We start from the raw sequence: 7,892 nt of genomic DNA, 5'->3' as shown, positions 1-7,892 counted from the left end.
AGTCTGCCTTTTCAGAAAGACTTCTGTGGAAAGAACCAGGGTATCTCCCCTGCTGCTTGCTCTTTGCTTTGGGGGGCCCAGACGTGCACCCCACTGCACACAGTGATCGGGGCGGGGCCCGCGGGGGCAGCCGGGCGCGTGCGCGGTTCAGTCCGATCGCACCGGGAGGCCTGTTTAAAGACCCAGCTCCTTCGTTTCCCCGGTTCTCCGCCTTAAAGGCATCCTGACTCTTCCCTTCTTCTGGAATTGCCTCCGTCTTGCCGAGCATCTTAGGTAAGTTTTGCTTCTCCGTGATTCCCGCCACAGCCGCCGTGCGCTTGCTGCTGTCGTAGGTGAAGACTCAGCTCTCTGTGGCTCGATGCAGCCACGTCGTCACCTCTGGGGAATTCATGCTGTCCTCTTGCTTTACGTGGCGACTCCGGAAATACCACCCTCCACAAGTGCCAGCGGCGCACCCGGCGGCCCTCCGCCCCCAGGAGACGGGGTCACACTGTTCGTGCGCACGCTTCTCTAGGCCCGGGGGCCTTCAGCATGGTGACGTTATCCAGTCGGCGCGCCTGCGACCCTGGTGTCGGTGTGCGGTCGGTGACGCGGCATTTCCACACGGCACCCTGCCCTCCTTCCCATCCCCCCACCTCCCCGCTGCGACCGTCAGTTCTCTGTGGTTGAGAGTGGGTTTTGGTGTGCCTCTCTCTTCCTCCTCTGCCCGTTTGCTTGGCTTCTTAAATTCCACATGAGAGAGATCCACGGTGTTTGTCTTTCTCCGGCTCCACCGTCTGTGCCCGCTGCACCATCCGTGTCATTGCAGCTGGCAAGAGTCCACTCTCTTTTGCGGTCGAGTAATATTCCGTTGTGTGTGTGCGCGCACGTGTACACACACATCTTCATCCGTGCATCTGCTGATGGACACCCCACCTGCTTCCGGATCTTGGCTGCCGTGAGCACAGGGACGCTGTGAATGTAACCTTCTGACAGGGTGACATGCGGTCTCGGGGTTTTGAGGAGCATTTCCCTGATGGTGAGTGATGTGCAGCATCTTCTCGTGTGTCTCTTGGCCGTCTGGATGCCTTCCTGGGAGAAGGGTCTGTTCATGTTTTCTGCCCATTTCTTAACTGGATTGTTTGAGTTTTAGGTGTGGAGTTTGTAAGTTCTGCACAGATTTCGGCTAGCCCGTTATCAAATACGTCATTTGCGAATATTTCCTCCCGTTCTGTGGCCGCCGTGTTGCTGAGTGTTTGCTTCGCTGGGAGCAGCCTGGCATTGTGATGTCCCAGTAGTTCATGTTCACTTTGCCCGGGGAGACATATCAAGAAAAACGCTGCTATGGCCGATGTCAAAGAGGTTACTGTCTGTGTTGTCCTCTGGGATCTGACGGTTTCCTGCCTCACGTTTAGCTCTTTCATCCGTTTTGAGTTCGTTTTTGTGTGTGGTATTAAAAAGTGGCCAAGTTTCATTCTTTTTTTTTTACAGGTTGTCGTCCAGTTTCCCCAACATTGTTTGTCGAAGAGACGGTCTTTTTCCCGTTGGATTTTCTTTCCTGCTTTGTCAAGGATTAATTCGCCATCTGTCCCCATGGTCTTACGGGGTTATTTATGCTCTTGGTAATACATGTGCAGGATATGAAACGAGAAGGTGTAAAGGGCAGGGAGTAAAAGACCATCCTGTCCCCACCCCCCCCACCGAGCCCTCACCCCTGTGTTCCTTGGGCTGTGACCCTGGAGGTCAGCTGTGCGCAGAACGTGCCGAGGCTCCCTGCGCTGCGGCGGGTAGAGATGGGGAGAGAGCCCGGGGGAGAGCAGAGGTGCTGGCTGAGCTCTGGGGAGGGACCGTGCTGGTGTTCTTGGGGGGCTGGCGGGGAGGCCTCTGGAGCGGGACTCACTGGGGGGGCGGCTCAGAGAGGAGCTGGGTCCAGGCTGCGGGGTGGGCTTTGTCTTGTGCTCGAGGGAAGAGCCGGCGGGTTTTGAGCCAAACGGGACTGTGCCTGGACCTCCGGCTCGAGGGGGCACCGCGTGGGCTCTGCAGCCGAGGTGCCGGGCTGGGTGCCAGCGGGAGGAGGGGCCTGAGGGGCTCAGATTCCGTAAATCCCAGGGAGGAGCCTTAGGGCCACCAGCGCTGTGGGCTGACTGGGGGCCTTCCAAAGCTCCGTCCAGGTCCTACCCTCTGATTCTCATGTAAAAGTGACCTTATTAGGTCACCAGGTCTTTGAAGCGACGGTTAGGCTGGGGAACTCGAGGTGGGGCCATCATCCCGGATTTCGGGTGGGCTCTACAGCCCGTGGCAGGCGGCCCTGGAAGAGACACACGTAAGAGACCCCGGGAAGGGCCCGCCTGGGGAGGGGGACCGAGGCCGGAGGGACGTGGCCACAGGCCCCGGAGTGTGGGAAGCCGGCAGGCGCCGGGAGGGCCCTGGGGCGCCGTCCCCTGCTCCCCGAGCCTCTCCCCAAGGGAGCACAGCCCCGCTTTCACCTCGGTCTCAGGCCCCCAGCCTCCGGAGCCGGGAGAGCGCACGTCCCTGGTGCTCGTGGCCCCGCCGCGTGGGGGGCTTGGTTCCGGCGGCCCCGACGCCGGCCCGGCTGGGCTCTTGTGCCCTCGGACTGAACGTGGCTGGGGACTGTCTCTTGGCCGTACGGACACGGCGCCCGTCGGGGTTCCTGGGTGCTCGCACGCGACGTTGGTGCACCTGTCCCTCGTGCTCCCACCTCATGTGGGTCGTGGGTCCTGTTCCCACATCTCTGCACGTGCTCTGTACCTGCTTCGCGGGAGGCCGTTTCCCTGCCGTCTTGGGACCGACCGCACAGCCTCGCGGTGGCCGTGGGCACCCTCGGACGTTCCCGGGACCGCAGAAACTCCCGAGTGACAGCTGCTGGGGCAGAGGGCACTTGGTGAGTCGTCCAGGGAGGGGACGCCGCCTCACCGCCTTCGTCCGGTGGGCACCAGCGCCCCTGCCAGCCAGCCGGGCGCCCGCTTCCTCGGCCGGCAGGGGGCGCTGCCTCTGTCACAGGAAGCCTGTCTCCGTGTGACCGTGTCGTGACGCGGGGCCGGGCGTCTTCACACCCGGGGCCACGCGGGGTCTTCCTGATCAAAATCAGTCGGCTGTATTCTCACGGGTTGACTCTCGGGCCCTCCGTTCGTGTCTGTCGTCCTGCTCCAGCACCGCACTGCCCCGTGTTGCGGCTGCGCACTGCTTTGTGCTTCCTCTCTTCTGTTGTGTCGGCTCGTCTTGGTCCTTCCTCTCCCATACGATAAACTTCACGGGGTCGGTTTGCAGATGTCGCTGAGACACTTGCGAGGATTTGGGTTGGGGTTCTGGGGAGTCCCTAGATCGTGCTGGGAAGACTGGCGTCGGAACAACAGCCAGAAAGTCCGTGGGCACGAGGTGTCCCTCCGTGTCTTTACCCCTCCTCGACATATTTCGTACCAGTTTTGTAGCCTGTGCATATGGATCTCGTACATACTTCGCTAGGTTTATAACTAAATGTTTTCTTTTGTTCTTTCTCTTTTTCTTTGTGCTAATGCAGATGCTATTGTGTTTTTAGTTTTGATTTCCTGTCCGTTGCTGGAATGTAGGAGAGCAATGGCTTTTATTTACTGACCTTATTCACTGTCCTGCAGGCTCGCTGTCATTGCTAATTAGTTCTAGGAGGTTTTGTGTTGTTTTGTTCATCCATTCCTAGGAGTTTCCTGTATAGACAGTCATGTTACCTGTGAACAGAGAGAGTTTTCTTTCTTCCTTATCAGTCTGTGTTTACTTACTTTTCTTGTCTTGTTGGCAAACTGGGGTTTCTGATACAGTGTTGGACAGAAATGGCGGGGGGACATCCTTGCCTTGTTCCTGATCTGGGGGGAAGGCGCTCGGTCTCACCACTGAGCCTGAGGCTGACCGTGGGTTTTTCATAAATGCTCTTTTCTCCCCCCAACGTTTGTGAATTTTTAAGAGAGAGAGGGAACGCACGCAGGGAATGGGGCAGAGAGGGGGACAGAGGCTCCAGAGCAGGTTCTGCACTGACCACAGAGTCTGACGCGAGGCTCCAACTTGTGACCTGCGAGACCGTGACCTGAGCTGAAGTCGGACCCGTACCTGACTGAACCGCCCAGGCGCCCCGTAACTGCTCTTTATTGTGTTAAGGAAATTGCCTTGTATTCCTGGTTTGCTGAGAGGTTTCATCCTGAATGAGTGTTGAATTTTATTAAATGCTTGTCTGTATTTATTGATATGATTATGTGATTTTTCTTAATTCGCACTGCTGATGGATTACATGAATTGATTTTCAAGTGTTGAAACAGTTGTAAAATCTAGATTAAATGCTATTTGGTCAGAGTAAATAATTCTTTTTATAAATCGCATTCAATTTCCAAACACTTTTTTAGTGTTTTCTTGAGCATCGTTTTACCTGTGTTTATGAAAGCTATTGGTCTATAGTTTTCTTGTAATATCTTTATCTAGTTTTAGTAGTAATTTTGGCCTTATTAGGAAGTATTCATTCTGCCTCTGTTTTCTAGAAGAAATTGTGGAGAATTTATATTATTTCTTCTTAAGTGTTTGGTAGAATTCACCAGTGAGACCATCTGGGTCTTTTTGAAAGATTGTAATTATTGATTCAATTTCTTTAATAGATGTAGAGGCTAATTCAGACGATCTTTTTCACCTTTAGTGAATTTGGGTAGTTTGTGCCTTTTAAGGAACTGGTTTATTTCACCTGAGACACAGAGTTGTTGGTACCCCTTTACCACCCTTCGGTCCGTGGTGGCCGTGCTCGCCCTCCTGTGGTCGGTGGTGTGCATCTCTTTCTTCTTCTTGGTCAGCCTAGCCAGAGTTATCAATTCTACTGTTCTTTTCAAAGAACCAGCCGTTAGTTTCATAGAGTTTTCTCTAGTTGTGTTTTTAATTAAATGGTCTTTGCTCTAATTTTTCTTTCCTTCTACATGCGTTAGGGCTGTGCTGCCCTCTTTCCTCCAGTTCTCTAGGGTGGAAGCTTCGGCTGTTGCTCGTAGGCGGGCCCGTCTTGATTCCTGACACGTGTCGGTGCCGTGAGCTTGCCGTCCAAGCACTGCTTGGATAAGTTGTTTATTTTTCGTTTAGTTCAAAATATTTTAAAAATTCTTTTGAGACTTGTTCTCTGACCCATGTGTTATTTAGAAATGTGTGGATTAATCTGCTGACACAGGTCCACCTGCGGGCTCAGCTCCGGGCCACTGCAGGGACGCGGTCCTGGGAAAAGTGAGTCAGACGAAGCTGTTGGCCTGTCGCTCTCCCAGTGCCTGTAAAAGTTTGGCTCCCCAGCCATAGTCCACGGTGCGGTGGCATCGTGGCTAGGGAATTAGCGCACACTCCTTGCTTAGAAAACACGCTGCAGCTGCAAGATGCGAGCCGCTATCTGAGCTTTCAGCGAGTGCAGTCACTGACCACAGACCACCTCCACAAGCACGGCAGTGATGGCAAAGTGTGAGGTGCTCTGAGACTTAGCAACACGTGACACCGAGACGCAGTGAGCAAGCGTTGCTGGGAAAATGGCACCAGGACACCTGCTGCGCGCAGGGCTGTCACGGATCTTCAATTTGTAAAAAACCCAACGTCCGCAAAGGGCGGCAAAGCAAGACAAGGACAGGCGGAGCGCCCGCGCGTGGGGCCGCCGGCCGGCGTGGTTCGGACCGCTGCCTGGGGGTGCCGCGGCCCGAGAGCCTGGGCTGGTTCCTGCCGGAGTCTTTGCCGGGCGTTGACACCTCAGGCCGGCCCGCTCCCCGCCGGCTCCTCCTCCCGAAGTCTGCCTGTCTGGGCTTAGTTTTGTTGCTCCAGCTCCCTTCTGGTGTTGTGTCATCTGTGGCAGCATGGTCTTTCTCCATCCCTTTTCTTTTCTTTAAATGGAGGGGAAATCACAGAACTTACGGTGCAGTCCAGTGGCATTTAGTGTATTTACAACGTGGTGGGCACTGGCTCGCTAGGTTCAAGGTCGCTTTGTCACCCAGAAAACCCACGTCCATTAAGTAATCATCCCGCTGCCCCCCCCCACCTCCTTTTCTCCCGTCCCCCCCGTAACCACTAATCTGCCTCTGTCTCTATGGATTTGCCTGTTCTGGGTGTATTATTTAAAAAGAATCATAGAGGGCTGTCTGGGCGGCTCAGTCGGTTAAGCGTCCGACTTCGACTCTGGTCAGGATCTGACGGTCCATGAGTTCGAGCCCTGCGTCGGGCTCTGTGCTAAAAGCTCAGAGCCGGGAGCCTGCTTCATATTCTGTGTCTCCCTCTCTCTCTGTCCCTCCCTTGCCCGTGCGCTGCCTCTCTCTCTCAAAAATAAATAAACATTAAGAAAAATTTAAGAAAAATAAAAGGAATCATAGAATGTGATCTTTTGTCTGGTTTCTTTCACTTAGCGCAATGTTTTCACGGTTTGTCCGAGTTGTAGCCTGTGTCAGTGCTGGCTGCTTTCTGTGTCTGAGTACTACCTGTCACGAGTCTGTGCCATGACTGGGTTACTTACTCTGCCGACGGACACTTGGGGTGTTTCCATCTCTGGCTGCTCAGATGGGAAGACGAAGGAACTAAGTATTCGTAAGCAATTGAAGAAAAACGGTTGCTAGAGAAACATATTAAGGATAAAAAACCCCCAGAAAACAGAAATTAATCAGGATAAATGAATCCAAAAGGTGGCGCTGTAAAATTAGATCAGCCCTTCACGAGTCTACGCGACAACGAGGGCACAAACCAGACGGCACGGACTGGGGCGCCGCCGCTGCTTCGGGTGGGCCCACAGCGCTCACGGGGGGCCGGACGCTGGCTAGCGTGTCCCACGCCGCGGGAGAGCAGGTGCCTTCCGTTCATCCGAGGACGCTCGTGCCAGACTCAAGCCTGTTGAAGGCGGTATTAGTGGTGGAAAACCACACACTGCCTCACTCAGGAATAAAGATGGGAAAAATGAAATTATTAGCAAATAGAATCCAGTGATGTTAAAAAAAAAAATGGACAAGGCAAGGCCCATTCCAGGAAAGTAAGCACAACTTCACACCAAGAACTGTCAACCGCGTCCGACATAAACACAGTAGGAAAACTGGATGCTGAAGAAGGGTTCGTGAGACTCGGCGTCCGTGCCGAAATTCAGGGAAATCCGTGCCCTGGGGCCCTCCGTAACCTTAAAGTGTTTTGTCAGGATGGTGGAGACCCTCACCGCCGGTTACAAATGTGCAGAATAGGAGACGAGTAGCACACTACTTAGCACACTCATTTAAAGGACCAGAAGCACTAAGAATTGAAGCGTTTTATCTCTTTGCAAAAAACTTGTCAATAACGGCGCACACCTCTAACACGGTGTGACTTGGGACATGCCACAAGCGTCTTTTCTGGACCTTTGTCAGTTGTCACTGTCCCTTCTGCATCGGGATCAGCTTCCGGCTCTGCCTTTGCGCTCAGAGTGATGCGAAGTGTGTCCAGGGGCTCTGTCAGCGTGGGCTCTTGGCCGGTGTCACTTCCTGGGGACATCATGCTTCTCATCTAGTTACCCTCCCCAGACCCCTCTGGCCGGGGTGTCCACGCGCCCTCCGCGACGCTCTCTTCTGGACCCGACGCGGCTGCATCCCAGTGAGCCCTCCAGCGTCCCCGCTGCCTGTCCCTGCTGCTCTCGCCTGTGTCGGCCGACTCCCTGCTTCGGCGACGCGCTTTCGTGAAATGCCAAGTGTGTCCGGCACGGAAGGCGGCCTCCTCACTTGGCTGGTGCGCGGGTGCTGAGTAACACGCGGTGGCCGGCCACCCCCGGCTCTGAGGGAAGCGCCGGCTGGGCCCTGATCGGGAGGCGCGGCCGTTGTTTACGTAGCGATCTGCAGGCGGGCGGGCTCACAGAGTCTGTACCTGGGGCAGGGGCTCAGTTAACACACAGGGTCACCGACGCGCGAACTGTGTTGTTG

Source organism: Suricata suricatta, chromosome 9 (genome assembly GCF_006229205.1).
Source record: "Suricata suricatta isolate VVHF042 chromosome 9, meerkat_22Aug2017_6uvM2_HiC, whole genome shotgun sequence".
Taxonomy (NCBI): domain Eukaryota; kingdom Metazoa; phylum Chordata; class Mammalia; order Carnivora; family Herpestidae; genus Suricata; species Suricata suricatta.
The sequence above is the reverse complement of the archived record's forward strand: the minus strand, read 5'-3'. Positions refer to the sequence as shown.